The following is a 17,518-nucleotide window of genomic DNA, read 5'->3' as shown; positions in this document are numbered from 1 at the left end:
TTTTTTAAAACAATAGCTTGAACTTTTTGGAAAAGGTTGAAGGTGGGCTGGGAAGAGGGGAAATGGAAGAGAAATCAGAGAGGGGAGGCCTAAGGAATTCCTTACCTTTCAAATTTTCTTATTTGCTTGTCTAGTTTCTGAATGATGTATTGTAAGAATTAGAATTCTAACGTCCTTATTTTCCGTGTTTTGACCAGTACCAAATATTTTGTGGCAGAATTTTAATGATAGTGCTACAGCTCTCCTACAATGAATAATAATAGGTTTCTGTGTGTTAGCTGCACACCCACTGATCCAGAGCCTGTGACCCTAGCAAAGGTAAGCATATCCCAGATTGCAGTGTGAGATAGTTGAAGATTGATCTGCTTTGATAGTTGTTTAAATTTTTCTCATCTGTCTTTAATGAGCATGCTCAATTGCATGAATTTGACCATGCATTAGACTGCATTCTCTTTTAGATGTGTAATTAGAAGGTTTTGAAAGAGGGAAGGTTAAGTTTTAAGTTAGTGGATATATGTTTTAGGACTGTGCCTAGATTCTTTGAGTGGTTTTCAGGAATGCCCAAAAAAGTAATCATTCTAGTTTCTAATGGAACCTGCGCTCTATTAAGTACCAGAAGTTGAATTTATCACAAAACTAAACGCTTAATGAATTCCTGTGCATAACTGATTGTAATATGCTTTGTTGAGTGGCTTGAAATTACAGTATACTATGTCTTCTTTTTTTACTACATAGCTTTAAAGTTTGAGCAGTTTATCCGTTTTAGTAAGTTTTTCTTTAGTGGAGGAAGATTAAAGAGAGGACTCAAATTATCTCAAATAATGGGAAATTTCTTGTAAGGATACTCTGCCATCAATGATTTTATTAATTGCAGGTGACTAAAGTCAGACTAACTTGCTCCATTCATTCATTACATCATCAAAAATTGAGTTCTTCCTGGAGACTGGCATTATTCTGGGTTTAGGGGATAGAGCATTGAGCAAAATAGATTTCCTGCCTTCATGAAGTTAGCACTCTCTTAGGAAGAGAGATAGTGAACAAGTTTGCATGTGTATGTGTAGAGATATACACATTCACATGACTGCTGCAACAGATAAGTAATATGATAAAAGTTAAGCAGGGTAACACATACATAGTCAGTGACCAGGTAGGATGGGGGATATTTAAGTAAAGTAGTCAAGGAAGAACTTCCCAGAGAAGTGACGTTTGGTTGTAGACCTGAGTGACGAGAGAGACTGAGCCACAGGAAGGTCTGGGTGAAGTATATTCCAGCTTAGAGATCAGCCAGGCTAAGACTCAAAGTATTTTGGGGACTTTAAGAAGGCTGGTATAGCTAGAAGATCATAAGAGATAGGGAGACAAGTATGATCAGAGTGATAAGCGGGGGCCAGATCTCAGAAGACCTTGTAGGGTCTAATAAAGAGTTTAGGATTTATTATAAGTATAATATCATTATATTGCAAGTCTAGCTCCATTTAGGAGTTTTGAGTAAAGTAGTGATCTATGATCTATCTTTTGAAAAGATTATGTAGTGACTGGGTGGATATTAAACTCTGGAGGGAGAGAGGCAGCAGTGGAAGTGAGGCTCTTGCAGTGACCTGGTGGGAGGGAGGTAGCAGAGAGGTCTGATTTGTGATATAGTTTAAAAGAATACTGACAGGATTTGCTGTTGGGTTGGATTCAGGAAGTTGATGAGGATGGGGACAGAAATTAAGGATAGTATCTGGGTTTTATATACCTGTGGTGTTCAGATTTCTTGGAGATGGAGGCAGTTAGGGGGGAAAAGTAAAAACAGGCTCAATTGGGAGATTAGTAGTGGGGGAAAAAAAAGGGTTAAAAACCCCTGAGATCATGATGCAAAGAAGTGAAGGAATAAGTGCTGAGAGGTCAAGAAGCAGAAGAGGATCCAGGAAAGAAGAAAGAGAAGAAATGACCGGTGAGGTATGAGGGGAACCAGGAGAATCTGGGGTCAAGAAGTCCATGAAGGAAATGTTTTAAGAAAGAGCACAGTCAGTGTCAGATGCTCCAGAAGTTCGAATAAGATCATGGCAGAGACCTCACCATTGGATTGGCAAAGTAGAGGACAAGGTTGGTGGTGATGTTGTCGGAAACAGTTGCACTGTTGTGGTGGAAGTGAAAGTCTGATTGGAGTGGATTAAAGAGGAACTGAAGACAGCAAATATTGTTGACTTTCAGAAGGAGAAGAAAAATGGAACTATGATACCTAAAGATAGGTATGACATGAAGGAAGGATTTTTCTATTTTTTAAAAGATGGAAGATATATTAATGGAATGACCCAGCTGAGAAATAATTGACATAGGAGAAAACCAATCTATATTAATTAAAAATTATCTTTATTTAACTTAAGTAAAGTGTAGCTATGTAGTCAGTGGCTTAATCCACTCTGGTTATCTGTAGTTCTGTTTCTGTTTCTTTATGGATTTTGATTTTATTTCCTCCTACTGCATTTCCTAGAGGTTAACTCTGTGGCTGCTGGCAGTTGTAGACTTATCTTTTCCCAGGATCAAAGAGAAATAGGAGTCTTTCTTGCCTGATCTAGTTATAAAAATTTCTGGAAGTAACTGGGTTACGTCATGTGGCCATGCCTAGACCTTATCAGTGTGACCTCCAGGGTATGTTCTATGATTACTTCCTTCTCTGACCCCTCTCCCTGGTGATCTCGATTCTTGTTTCAGAAGAGAAAAAAGGGGTACCTAGTAGACAAACAACTGTAACAGACTGATGAGCAAGAGAAACTAGACTTTGACAAGAGCAGGTAGAAGAAAAGTTTAAAAGGTTTTTCTGGATTCAGAAATAGGTGGGTGTGGTCTGGCACCATGGGTCAGATATAAAGTATAGCTACTCCTTCAGAAAATCTGATATATTCTTGACACTTGCAGTCTAAAACTTTAGGACTATGAATGGATTTTCTCATAGACAGGCCTCTTTTGGTCCCTCTCTGAATTTTATGATAAGAGGATATTATTTCCCAAATATATTATCCCATTTTGGTATTTTAACTAAATTTGAACTAATATAACCCTCAACCCTGGACAGTAAATTTTCTTCCGCCTCTCCCCTTTCCAAAATCTGCGTGGCTATTACAGATTTTCACTACTGCATAGCTCTTTTCACTTGACAAGGTGAAACCCTGACTGCATTCACCTAGGCTCACCAGACATATCTATACGGTGCAAGAGGAAACATAAGTGTTTTTAAAAGCATCATTGGAGGGTCAAAGAAGTGAATCTGAGGTGGCAGAAACTAAGTGGTGTTCATTCTGAGTTAGTTTGGAAATCTAGAAAGTATTGCCCCCCAAGTACATGTAAATTCAGGAAATAGATGATTCCTGTCACATGACCGAAATATCCACTAAAGGCAAATAGTATTCATCACACTTAAGTAATATTTAAAAATACCAACTACTGTTCCCAACTGCTTTACTGCAAAAAGAATATGGAGGTTTTTGCCGTGTGATGTATTCATGATGTCCTTGAGTTCTTGTCATTTGAGTTACTCATAAAATTTTACCAAGTGAGGCTTCTCAATAGGAGAAAAAGAACAAATAAAACATTAGAGAGTCAATGAATATAACGTTTATAAAAGCATCCAGAGTTTTGTCGAGGAAGATATGCCTTTATGAAATTACAAAAAGAGAGGCGAGGCAGCCAAGATGGCAGAGTAGAACAGGCCAGAGCTCAGCTCCTCTCACGCACACGCCAGAATCACAACTAACTGCAGAACAACCATTGATAAAAAAGACTGGAACCTATCAGAAAAGACCTTCCATAATTAAAGACATAAAGAAGGAACCACAGCAAGACTGGTAGGAGGGGAGGACTCGAGGTATAGTCAAGTACACCCCCCGCCCTGGTGGGTGACCCACAAGCTGGAAAATAATTATAGTGCAGAGGTTCTCCCACAAAGCAGTGAGAGTTCTGAGCCCCACATCAGGCACCCCAACCCAGGGGGCTGCGCTGGGAAGAGGAGTCCCCAGAGTATTTAGCTTTGAAGGCCAGTGAGGCTTAATTGCAGGAGCTCCACAGGACTGAGGGAAATAGAGACTTCACTCTTAAAGGGTACACACAAAATCTCATGCTCACCAGGACCAATGGCAAAAGCAGTGATTTTATAGGAACCTGGGCCAGACCTAATCTGCTGGTCTTGGAGGGTCTCGTGGGGAGGTGGGGGCGGCTGTGGCTTACCCTGGGGACATAGACATGGTGGCGGACATACTGGGGAGTATTCATTTGCACGTACTCTTCTGGAGGCTGACATCTTGCTTGGGTCATTAGCACCAAGACCTAGCCACACCCAACAGCAGGATTCAGAGCTGGGCTGCCTCAGGCCAGACAACTAACTGCAGGGGGCATATCCCCACCCATCAGTAGACTGTTGCCCACAGCCTCCTCCAGACATACCCCAGGATGTGGTTTTGCCCACCAGAGGGCCAAGACCCAGCTGTACTCACCAGTGGGAAGACACTGGATCCTCCCACCAGAAAGCTTGCACAAGCCTCTAGACCAGCCTCACCCACCAGGGGGCAGACACCAGAAGCAAGAAAACTACGATCTTGCAGCCTGCAGAGCAAGTCTGCAAACGCAGGCCAGACCCTACTCCAGGACCAGCTGGCCCCTGGCCCTTGGGTGACAAGAGGAGGGTGCACTGCTGGGATGCATAGGATATCTACAGAGGGCCACTTCTCCAAGGTCAAGAAACGTAACTAACCTACCTACCACATACATAAAAATACAAATAGAAATTTAGACAGAGTGAGGTGGCAGAGGAATGTGTTTCAGACAGAAGAGCAAGGTGAATTCCAGAAGAGGAACTAAGTGATGAGGAGATAGGCAATCTACCTGAGAAAGAATTCAGACTAATGATCCTAAAGTTGACCAAAGAACTCAGGAGGAGAATAGATGCACAGAGCAAGAAGCTAGACGTTTTTAATAAAGATTTAAAAAATATGAAGAACAACCAAACACAGTTTCATCCACAGTAACTGGAATGAAAAATACACTAGAAAGAATCAGTAGCAGACTAAATGAAATTATAAAAAAGAGTTTTATTAAATTATAAATAGTTATGGGTAATATCTTGCTGTTAATCAATTCTAAGAAAAAGAATACTTTTGTAAGACTTAGGTACCATAAGAAATGATAGTTTTATTTAGTGTAAATTAAAGTGCTGTATTCATTTTTCATATTTTTAATGAAAAATTTGGATAGTATTTTTTTCAAAAATTAATTCGATGTCATTGCAATCATCTTTTATTTTCCTTTATATTAATAGGATGCAAGGAGCAGAATTCTCTGAAATACCAAATTGGTGTAATATTTTTATTAGTAGCATTTGTGTAGACTGAAAGCATGTGTAAACTACAAATAGGTGTGGTATTTGTCTTCTATAAGAGTTTATTTATTTTGCAAGTAAACTGGTTGAGCAGGACTTAGAAGTCATTTCTGTGTGTTTTGGTTTGTCCACACTTCCGTTAAAATAAATAATCATTACTTACTAGATAAAGTATTCTGTTTGCATGGAATAACAAGTGTAAGAGGGCAATTTATAGTTTAAGAAGAACTCTGAATTTAATTATTTGGTAATAACTTGTTCATTTGTCTCCAACACTGTTTCACCAAAGTAAGCAGAATTACTTTCTTCTCCACTGGCATAGCTGGAGCCTGAAAAAAAAGTTAAAACAGGAAAGCACTTCTGAATCTGGGAAATCAGTCAATTGCAAGAAAACAAAAAAATACAACTGGGAATTGTTGAATAGACAATTAGAAAAGCCAAAAAAAGAAAAGAAAGAGGGAAAAGAAACCGGTTACTTCAGCTCTAGCCCATTAAAGTAGAGAAATAGTAAAGTTTAAATGTTATAGTGATTTAAACCAATGTAACCATCATGTTCCTAAAAAAATTACGTAAATATCAGATTATTCCTGAATGCAGCTAAAATCAAGAGAAGAATTGGCCTTCCTTTGCAGTCTAGTTTTCAAAAGGTATCATAAATATTTTTATACTAGTTTCTTAGTTTTTTGCTAAATAACATCATAAATCCATACTAGAAGTTTTTTAATATTGTGAATTTAAGATCTTACATCGTTTCAACCTGGTATTAAATGGATATTGAACAGCAAGTAAACTTTCTGTGGATTCTGAGGCTTCATAATTACTTAGGGCCTCTCATCTTTTAGATCCTGATAGCTTGAGAAACCCCACGGGACAGCTGTTTTTTCCTAGAGAGACAGTATCCCAAAGAAAGTGTGGAGCTTGACTTACTGTATTCAAGTCTTTATGTAACACTTACTAGATACATTCCTTTGGGTAACTACCATAATGTTTCTGTTCTTTGCTTTCCCCATCTGTAAAATGTAGGTAATAATAGTACCCACCTTAGAGGACTGTGTGAAGGATTAAATGAGTTAATATATAGAGTTTAGGACAATACTTGACAGCAAATAATGGCCTAGTGTTTGCTTAGTGTTAAAAGATTACCATAGTTTCTTGAAGAAAACCACAGACTACAAAGTAATAAATAAGTTAGCAATTATTAGAACTCTCTACCTACAGAATAGAGAAGGAAAGATTATTAATACAATTTTTAATTTCTTCATTGAAAGCAGTTTCAAAGTTAGTGAAAACTCGCAGGACCAGAATGAAGAACTCTTACATACACTTTGTCTAGAGACCCTCATTCCGATTTGCCATTTGTCCTAATAATGATCTTTTTAGCCAAAGATCTAGGATTATATGTTACAACCAGTTGTCCTGGCTTTGTAGTCCTCTTTATTATTATTTTTTTTAAGCTTTTAAGTAACTTTTTTTAAAGGTTTTTTTTTTAAGTAACTTGTTTTATTTAAATGTATTTATCCTCTTGTATTTACTTTTCTTGTCCTCTTTAATCTGAAGCAATTCCGTAGTATTTCCTGGACTTGCATGTCTTTGACCAGTAATTTTCAAACGTGTCATTTTATAGATTGTTTCTAAATTAGGATTTGTTTGATGTTTTCATACGAGGAGATCCATGTTAGGCATTATGGGCTGGACTGTCACAGAAATGGCTCTTTTCACTGTATCCTTGTGAGTGGCACAAAATCACATTCCTCATATCGCTTTCACCCACTAGTTTTAACATCATCGATGTTTTTTCCCTGAATTAATTTTTACTCTGAAAGTTGCTAAACTATAATTTTTCAAATTCCATCATTCTATTTATTAGTTGCACTCTATTGTAAGGAAGAGATTTAAACAGAGTGTATTATCAACATCTTGTCCTGTGAAAATGGTGGTAGATAACAGACATATCTTGAAAGTAGAAGTTGGAGACATAGTGAATCTCAGAATCTTACGACTGTTCTGAAGATTGATCTTCTGCATTTATTCATGTATATCAGTGTGGACTCCTGGATTCCTATTTTATTCAGTGGGTTTGTTGCTGTCATTGTTTTGATCCTCAAATTGCCCAAACACGGCTTGTGGGAATTTCAAGCTGGCTTTTATCTTGTTTTATATGTATGTCTCCATCTTTTTTTGTATGTATTTTAAATGTGTTTGCATCCTTATTTTCTAACACAAACAAATATTCCAGGCACATTTGGTTATTTCTCAGCCCTAGCCCTGGAAACAATCATTTCCCCAAGGAGTTGTGGTTACTTCTAGTTGAGATGGTGTTTAGAAACCAAGATTTGCACACTGGGTGTTTTCATTGCTATTGAGGTGTTGTTCCCAAGCCCTCTCAGTGGACAGAGTTAAGAAATACACACCCCTATATTTACTTATCTCTATATTAAAAGTCACATGTTATCACTGATACCTGATAACCAATGCACATTGATACTAGTCTAACACTACTGGGTTAATTCTGGCTTAACCTCTTCCCGTTTGTATCTCTGTTCACTGACTGAAAAACCTAGCTCTGTTATCTTTACTGTGTTAGTTTTTTAATTGCTTAGTTCGCCTGCACATAGTTAGTCCCTTGACACCACTGGACTGCTACTTCACTCAGGAGCCTGCTTTATTGGGACCATTAGAACCTCTGCCTTCACAAATCCACCACTGTAGTGTCCTCATTGTCCTCATTATACAGACTCTGCTCACCACTAGCCTATTTTCCCATCCTCATATGGAACCTCACTCCCATTGGGTAATTTGAGAATTAAAGTAACTTTGAAGAGAAGTCAAGTGAGCACTATCCAATGACTCTGTGTTAAGGAGTCTGTCTTTATGAATGAATTTTTATTACAAAAGCACATTATTCACATTTTTTCCTCACATAATTCCAGCTGTTGACGGAAGTCCCCTGTGAATGGGGTGGCTATTTAGTATTTTAATATTTTAATCACTGTGTCAGTAGTACTCACGAAACAAGTGAACTTTTCCTAAAAGTTGTTTTGACATTAATAATAGTTAGTGAAACCATTGTTGTATATAGTTAGGTGAAGCCTTAAATGGAAAATGCTATACGCCAAATAAATGCAGCTAATGGTATTTGTGAACTGTTAAGAGTTTTAAATGCTAAATGTAGTAGAAAAAGTCATATGTAGTTGCAGATCAAACAAATTTCCTGAGTATAATTGTCTTGATATTGCTTCTACCATTGCAGTTGGTGAGATTTCTGTTCTAGAAGGAAAAAGGATTAACAGGTTTTGCATGTAATGTCTCTTCTTACATGAAGGTGTGTAATGACAAGCTGCAGAAACTCAGTTGTTAGCTGGGCTTTGTGTTCATTTTTTGTTTAACTCCCTCTTAAAGTCAATACATCTTCTTACATCAGGCTTTCTGGTAGTCTTGGTAATAATTTCTTGACTCTGGTGTTTTATGTTTACTTTATGTAGTGCCCAGTAGTAATTACTGTTCACTCAGTTCATATTTGCTGAATAAAAGAATCCCAAGTCACCTGTACAGAAAACCTTCTGAAGAAACTTGCAAATTCCAAGAGAAAAATAATGAACATTTGTGAAATATTAATATAAAATTAAAGCAAACATTTGTAAAGCTATAATTTATAATTTTTGTTGTTAAACATATTCTTTAAAAACAGCATTCTCTCCATTTTATGAAGCTTAGCAATGCTTTTGAAAAAGTTTGTTGCTTTATCCAGAAATGCCACTGAAAAGAGTGAATGCAAAGATGACATTTTCCTGGCAGCCTTGGTTAATAAATCATTTTGTTATTCTTTATTCATCCAACAAGTATTAATTGAGTTCCTCAGAAACATCTGCCAATTCCACATTTGTTTAGTGCCTGCTATATTTTTGGCATTGTATAATGTGTTGGAAATATAGAAATGAATAGGAGACATTGTCTGTCTTAAAGAATTTATCTTCATTTGATGTGAAATACTCTATTTGCAGTTCAGTGTTTTTTTTAAAAAATAAATAAATTAAAAAAAAATAAAAGACTGTGGGCTGAGTGTAAAAGGGAAGATGCAAAACCAGAGATTCAGCTGCTCTGTCCCTGAGGTGATATCTTCAATGACACCATAATGAGATATTTGGGAGGACTTGACTAAACATTTAGTACCCTAATAGCCATTGAGTCCACTGGTTTTGTTGACTTATTTATAAAGAAAGCAAATTCCTTAAATTACTTGATTATGAAAAATTTCTGATCTGATGCTTATTTATTGTTTTATGTTGATAATTACATTTGTGGAGCACTTCTGCCATTCCTAAGAGTTACTTCCACGTACATTTTGTTAGTTAATCTTCAGAACAGTCATACAATTTTGAGACTCAGTGTTTCTCCAGCTTTTATTTTTAAGATAATGTCTTTGTTATTCTCTCACCGTCTTCACAGAATGAGGTGTTGATAACATACTCTGTTAAAATGATAAGCTTGCAGTTTACAGAAGAAAAAGTAATAAAGCCTTCCCTTAGTGTCTGTTGTACCGCTGTTGGGAAGAGAAAAATCCCAGTAAGTTTTGAGTTCTGAATGTTCAGACATTTACCAACATTTAGCTAGTGTGCCTAAAAATTGCATGTAATTCTTGTGTGATAAAAGGTAAGCAGCTCATGAGAGAAGTGTGTATTTCTCTTTGGTACAACTACTAATATCTAGACTTCGCAAGTTCAGGGTGTGGCTTTTAGGTGTCCAAATATAGCATGTTGCAGGAATTTAGTCCATGTTACAGAGACATGCCCCACTGACCACCGTGCAGACGAGGCGCTCACATGCTGGCACTGTTCTAAAGATAAGCCTCTCTTGATTGTGCTGAGCAGCTGATCATCTAAAGTCTCACTCAGAAATGACACCACAAAGTCTATAAACTGCTTGAGTTAGGATGAAGTGTGGAAGGCTTAAACTTTTTTCATCTTTTATGTTTTAAGAAGCTTTTTTTGTGTTTATATTACATTTAGTTTAAGTTGCTTTTCATCAAATGCCATGTTGAACCATAGGTTAATTGCATTTTTCCATGATGAATGATGTCCGTCACTGTAAAGAGAATTTAAAAGGCTTCTGTAACTTTAAATTCTTAGTTGAAATTGCATTTGGAAAAGTGGTGAGGGGGGAGGATATAGCTCAAGTGGTAGAGCGCATGCTTAGTATACACAAAGTCCTGGGTTCAATCCCCAGTATCTCCTCTAAAAATAAATAAATAAACCCTCCCCCCAAAAGATTATAAAATAAAATAAATTTTAAAAAATTATATTAAAAAAGAAAAGTGGTGAATACTGATGTGCACTTATATTTTAGGAATTAGTACTTCACATAAACATGCCAATAATTCAGATATTTTTCAAATAGCAAATAGGTTTTACCTTGTATATCACAGTAGCTTCAAAATATAGAGCTTCTTTCAGTAACCATCTCATAGGCCATCTTTAAATATAGTTACTTTTTGTTAAAAATGTTTATTCTTTCTCCTTTCTGACCCCCTTACCAAACTTTTCTTTTGATTACTTATAAAGATGTTTTCATACTTCAGTAGAAAGCAGCAAGTGTGTATTTAACTGTACTGTATTTAACTGTACAGTACTGTATTATGATATCAGAAGTTTATTTCTTTAAAATATTAGTTTGCCAAAAGAAACTTGTTAATGCCAGTTGCTTTCTTAACATTAAGAACAACATAATTTTTTTTTATCATAAATTTAGGCTATAGCAGTTTTCAAAGAGTAGAAGAGCTATTAAGGAATGAAATGCAAAGTAAATGTAAATGGTGTGTCTTATATCCAAGGTGTGACACAGCTGATTGTGAATCTGGCTGTATTTTGAAATTTTCTCAGCATGCAGAGGAGAAGTGGAGGAGGAGCATAATGCTTAAGAGTTGGGGCTTTGAAGTCAGTAGACAGAGTTTTAAAATCCTGTCTCCGCTGCTTATTACTTCATGGATGAATTTAGACAAATTACTCATTCTCTCTGAGCCTCAGCTTCCTGATCTGTAAACCAAGATTATAATACTACTTCTAAAAGTTACTTCATAGGGCTGTTGAAAGAATTTCATGAGATAATTCATTTAGCACAGTTACTGGAACTTGCCAGGTGCTCATGAAATGTTAGCTTCTGCTGAATGAACGTGTCTCCACACGCACACTAATGCTTTATAATTAGAAATTAGCTTTTCCCCACAGTTCTTAGGTGATTTAACAAATCATCTTTAAAGGTTTTTAGGACAGCATGTATTTATATTAAATATAACATATGAAAACTGATATGGTGGCACTTCACTAAGCTTTTTGTATTTTGTATTTTTAGGCCTATAACATAGTACAAGTATATGGCTAAGTGCATTAGGTGCATTGGTTTTTATAAGATTCCCTTGTATGGATGAAATGTGCAAATAAATACATATGTTTTAATCTTTTGAAGTTTCTCTTTCACACTGTTTGTGTCTCACATTTGCTTAAGGCAGGGATGGACTGGAAACACACAAATTCTCCTCTCATCCTTCTGTCAAACGTAGCTGTAAACTGGCACCTACACATTATGTTGTAGGTCTCTGTGATCCTCCTTTGGAGTCAAGGATTCTCTAATGTTGCTTTGAAATGTGGTATCGTGAAAACAGTATTTGTTTTTCACACAACTGTGGGGTAGCAGGTGGACACCATTAAAAACAAAACAAAACAGATTCTTTAAAGAAGAAAAAAGTCAGTTATATATCCAGCTGATATTTAAATGGCAACTTTATGCTGGGCTACTGGAAACTTACAATAATATAATAGGAACATAAGATGTAATTAAGCAAATCTTTACAAAATAAGGCAGTACATATGATATTCCATTTGGTAGAAATAGTACTTACTATAGAAATTCAGCAGAGGGAGAGATCACTTTCGGTTGGAGTGTTTCTTCTACTTAGAACCTAGTTTGTACAACTGAGGATGTACCTATGCATGACTCATGAGTCTTTTTTAGAAGGCTGCTTTAGCTGGATGGCCACAGGAATGCTAGTTTCTTTACCTCTCTGTTGCTGGCTATTTCTGGCCCTTCCTGTCTCTTCATTTTCCCCATTACTACAAATCCTGCTGCTGTTTAAAAGCTTTTTCTCTTTGGACCTAGTTATCATTTTTCATCTTTTTAAAATGCTGATCCAAAATAATTGTATGTTGGTGGGATTGACAGTAGCAAGTAGGAAGGGGAAGAAAGGGAAACTGTTCTGGTGTAGAATCAGGAACCTCATTCCCAGTTACAGAAATAGCCCTTTTGATGGCAGCCAGGGAGAGGGATGATGGAAGAGTTCTCATCTTGCCTCTGTTCTGTGAAAATCCATAAATGTGTGCCCCCTCATTTCCTGGAGATTTGGTTCTAGTTACTCTCCTGTCCCCAGGCTCCCCTGTCCCACACTGTTTCCTTTGCTCCAGAGCCCTGCTCCAGCTCTGAACCCCCTGACCCTTTGAAATCCTGCCCTTCAGGCTATTAGAGCCCCTTTTCAAGTCACTCCCATGGTGAAGAACTGGCATAGCTCCATTGGGCTATTATGTTACTACCTCCAGGCCTTCAGTAGGCCATGATGCATGCTTGATGTCTTTAGTGGAATCCTGAATCCATTAATGTAATTACCCATGGCAGATTGTTCATATGTAATGTTTAACTATTGTATTACTATTAGTACTATATGCCTGGAAGTTTTGTTTCTGGGAGAAAATGTGTTTTGAGTTTTAAAGTTAAATAGTGAGCTGTCATTTAAGTCAGGAGCCACCTATATTTGCAGTGATCTTGGGAGACAGAAGATTAGAATTCCGTGTTTAGCTCTCCCAGTTACTAGACATGTGTAACTACATGTGTGATTACATAGCCTCTCTTGGCCAAGGCTCCCGTACAGACTGTAGAGATAATCGCTGTCTCTCCCATGTGGTTATGGGGGTGTTAAATGAGAATGCATGTAAAAGTGTGTAATAAAGTGCAAAATCCTGTATCAAAGGAATGTGGCATTATAGTGTTAACTATTACCAGGTTAGATAAAAGAAGTAGTTCCTGCTCTCTAGGAACTCACCATCCAGAGGGTAACAGGCATGAACAGTTCCATTAGTGTATGTGGCAGATCTCATGGCAGATGTATATACATGTGATCAGGAGCACAAAGGAGAGCAACTGTATTCTGGAAATGGAAGGAATAGGGGAAACTTTGAGGAGGAGGGAACTCCTGATCTGTCTTAAAGGCTAAGGAAGAGCACGCCTGGCCAAGAAAGAAGAAGGGAGAGCCATTCCAGGTGGAAGGAGGGGCATGGGGGAACATGACAGATTCGGAAAGGAGCGTATATGGCTGCAAGTGTGGAGCATAAACTATCTACTTGTAGTGCCTGATTCGATTATCAGGACCACTTACCCAACTCTGAAGAGTCAATGTTATTGGTCAGTGGTTAACAACTCAAGAAACGGGCTTGGTCTGAAACCTGGTTTGACTGTTTACTAATCTGTTTTATCTGATTAAGAACTTCACCTTCATAAACTTACAGGTTCAATATGATGATAAAAGTACCTACTTCACAGTGTCGTTACAATGGTTGTTTTAAATAACTTGCAAATCTCTCAGTGTTTAATAACACATAGTAAATTTTCAGGAGCAATTTTTGTTTCTTTCCTGGAAGTTCTTAGAGTTAACTTTTCCCCTCTCAGTAATCTGTAATCTGTTGTTACAGGTTAACAGTTCAGCAGTATTTTAAACACCGCATCTTGTTTATTATAATGCAATAATTAAAAACAGAATTTGAATGAATTTTAAAGATGGTCTAGCTCAAAGTCATTATTTTGTGTGTTGAGAAACTGAGTCACAGTTAAATAACCTGGCTGTGATACCATAGTGAGTTAGTGGCACAGCCAGGACTAGAATCAGGTCTATTTGCATTCTAGAGTTCTTTCTATTGGTCTTGGAATAAATTGCCAAAAATCATCCAGAGACACTAACCTATAGCATTGGCCACAATTTCTAGCAGAAACGATGTTAGCTAACGATGTGAAGATAGACAATTCTGTAGCTTTGCAGATAGATAAAACATATTTTTAAAAGAAATGCCGTATCCTTCTCTGCCTGCCCCTCTGGTGGACGTGCTGTTTAACAACAGCGCGAGTGAAAGAGCAGTGAGAGGCGGGTGATGAGGAACTGGATAATTCTTAAATGAGTAACTCCTTTGCCATCAAGAATTTCTTACACAAACAAGTTCCTATTTCTCTTTATTTGGATCTCCTCTCTAAAATGTGGATATAGATTTTTCATAACACACTTGTCAATTCAACATGGTCTTCATTTATTCAAGGGGGTCCAACAGATAATCTGTTGAGAGCCTTTTGTTTCCTAAGTTCTAGGGCTAGAATGGTGAGCGAGAAACTTATGCTTCAGTGCTATAAACAGATGTTGCAGCAATAATCATACAGATAAATAATTATAATTAGTTAAATGCTATGCCTAAAAAGTATAGAGTGATATATGATTGTATAGCAATGTTTGTGAAGACTCTTCGAGGAATTACAGTTTAAACTGAGATATGAAGGCTCAGTGAAGTAAATAGGCAAAGATGAGTCAGAGGGATGAGAAAAGGAAAGAGGAAACAGCATGTGCAAAGGCCCTGAGGAAAGACATAGTATTATCTGTCCCAAGAATTGAAAGATGATTATTGCATTTGGAGCAGAGAAAACTAATAGAAAATACAGGCCCTGGTCATGAGAAGACAAGATATTTACTAAATCACTGAAGAAACCAAACAGCACAAGAAGTGAACCTCTCCCCAAAGTAAACTGTATGCTCTGTGTCGGAATTTTGTTGTTTTAAAGATTCATTGTAAAGATAACTACTTTGGGGCCACTTTTATATTCTCTTTACTAGATACAGTAACACGAGGATTTGGGCACTTTAAACATTTATTCTTTTTCGTTTGATTTTTCTTCCTTTCTATCCCAGCTCATTTGGAATTGAGGGAATATTTTGATGTACTGTAGTGTTTAGATCAGCGACTTTTGCTGTTGATCAGTTGAACAGCCATAGAAATGACAAAGAGAATCTTATCCTGTTTTCTTGGCTGAGCTTTCTGTGTGGGTGTGTGAGGTGCAGCTGCGCTGTTGGTTTCTTGGCAGTCAAGACAAGGCAATTCTCAATGCAGTTCATCTTGAATAGGAAGAAACTTAAGAGTAAAAAGACTGCTTTGAATGTATTAATTTCAGTGGAAAGCACCCAGGGCCTAAACCTTTGGCTGATATTTATTCTAAGTTATTTGGCTAAATGGATACAGCAGCCTTAGGCACAGGTCCAAGCTGTGGCAGGAACACATGAAGGAGAGATCATAAAAAAAAAAGCTTTGTCTCAGTGTAAAATTACCAATTACCATATATAATTTAAAAATTAATTTTTGTTAATGCTTTATTTAAGCATTTTTCTAAAGAACACTTAATGAAAAATGCAGATTGTAAAAATCTGGCTTTGCATGCAAAAGTAAATTCATAATTTTCTATAGTTTATCAGAAAGATCTTATCTCAGATTTATCACAGATGGATTCTCAGATCTGCTTTTATACTCACTTGTTTTCTTCACTCTCCTTTGGCCTCTTCTGTGCTCTGTAAGCTTTTTGTTTTTCCAAACCCTCAAATTAAATGCAGGCAATATGGAGCTCTTCTTTTTTCAAGCCCACTTGCATCCTTCCCTTTGGATAAACTCATCATTGTTCTTTGCATTCTTCATTCAGAAATGTTTGAGTTGCTTCCGCGTTGAACTGCTTGTTTTTATGTCTACTGTTATTTAATATTAGTGCTGTCAGACTTCATAGGATCAGGTCCTGAGGTCAGTTAGCCTGAGTTCAGATCCAGTCCTGCTGCTGACTGTCTTGGTCCTGTTAACTTCTCAGTTTCTCTTCTCCAGAATGAAGATAATCATGTTAGTTCTCATACCTTTTTTTTTTTTTAAGGCTTAAAGGAAAAAATGCATATAAATGGCTTAATTCAAAATAAGTATTCAGGAGAAGAGATGTTAGCTATTATTTATTTTATGATTTAGAGCCAGTCTCCTAGAATCCGTTAATAGCTATTCTCAACTACTGGGTGATCTCATTCAGTCTAAAGACCATCTATACGTATGACTCCTAATTTATATCTCTGTTCCTAACCTCACTCTTCCCTAAGCTCGGGACTTGAATATTTGACTGCTAGTGTATATCTACACTTAAATATCTAATACTTACTTCAAACAAAACGTCTAAAAACAGAACTTTCGATCTCTATCACCTGTCCCCACTTGCCTCCCCAGTCTGTACCTCCTATCTCAGTTAGCGGTACGACTCTCTGTGCTTTTTTGGGCTTTCCTTTAGCTACTAGCCCCCATCCATTTCATTGACACATCTAACAGCATTTTTCCCAGAATATGTCTTGAATCTGACCCCTCGGCACCGTATCCTCTCCTAGCACTGTGGTTCAAGGCTGTCCCTTTTGCTGGGACAGTTACAGAAGGAATGTTCTCCTTATATCTCTCTGTTTTCAGTCTTTTCTCCTACAGTCCATTCTCCACATTGAATAGTGATATTTTAAAAACATGAATTATTTACCCCTCCTTCTGATTATTGAAATTAGAAAAATACCCAGAATTTTTGAAAGTCTTCAGTGACCTGGCCCCTCTGAATACTTTCTATCCCACAAACATAGCTAGTTCATTCCTTATCTTAAGGTTTTTACATGAGCTTTCCCCCCTGTTTGGATTACTTTTGCTTCTAAATTATCACAGTGTTGGCTCCTTGCAACTTTTAGGTCTCAGTTCAGATAACACTTCCTCAGAGAGGCTTACCCTGGCATCGTTCATTTCTTTCTTAATAGATGATCACTATCTGAAATTTCCCCTTTTCTTCCTTCTTTCGTTAATTGCCCCTCCCCACTCCCAAAATGATTTGTTTTATGAGGACAAAGACTTTATCCATCTTATTTACTGCCATATTCCCAGTGCTTAGAACCTGATACTCGAAAGGTTTACAGTGTTACATAGATGGACGGCTAAACACAAGAATGAATGAATAAATATACATCTCGTAAGTTTTCTACAACCAGGGAAATGATGGATTATTTCATCCTGTTCAAACTTTACATAAATGCTTATGTTAGAA

At 37.1% G+C, this 17,518-nt stretch overlaps 1 protein-coding gene across 1 annotated transcript in view; it reads left to right on the top strand.

Annotated features, from left to right (window-relative positions):
• STIM2 (stromal interaction molecule 2) overlaps nt 1–17,518 on the top strand; it is a 150,486-nt gene that overhangs the window by 104,925 nt on the left and 28,043 nt on the right. The window lies entirely within an intron of this gene.

Source organism: Camelus dromedarius, chromosome 1 (genome assembly GCF_036321535.1).
Source record: "Camelus dromedarius isolate mCamDro1 chromosome 1, mCamDro1.pat, whole genome shotgun sequence".
NCBI lineage: Eukaryota > Metazoa > Chordata > Mammalia > Artiodactyla > Camelidae > Camelus > Camelus dromedarius.
The sequence above is the reverse complement of the archived record's forward strand: the minus strand, read 5'-3'. Positions and strand labels throughout refer to the sequence as shown.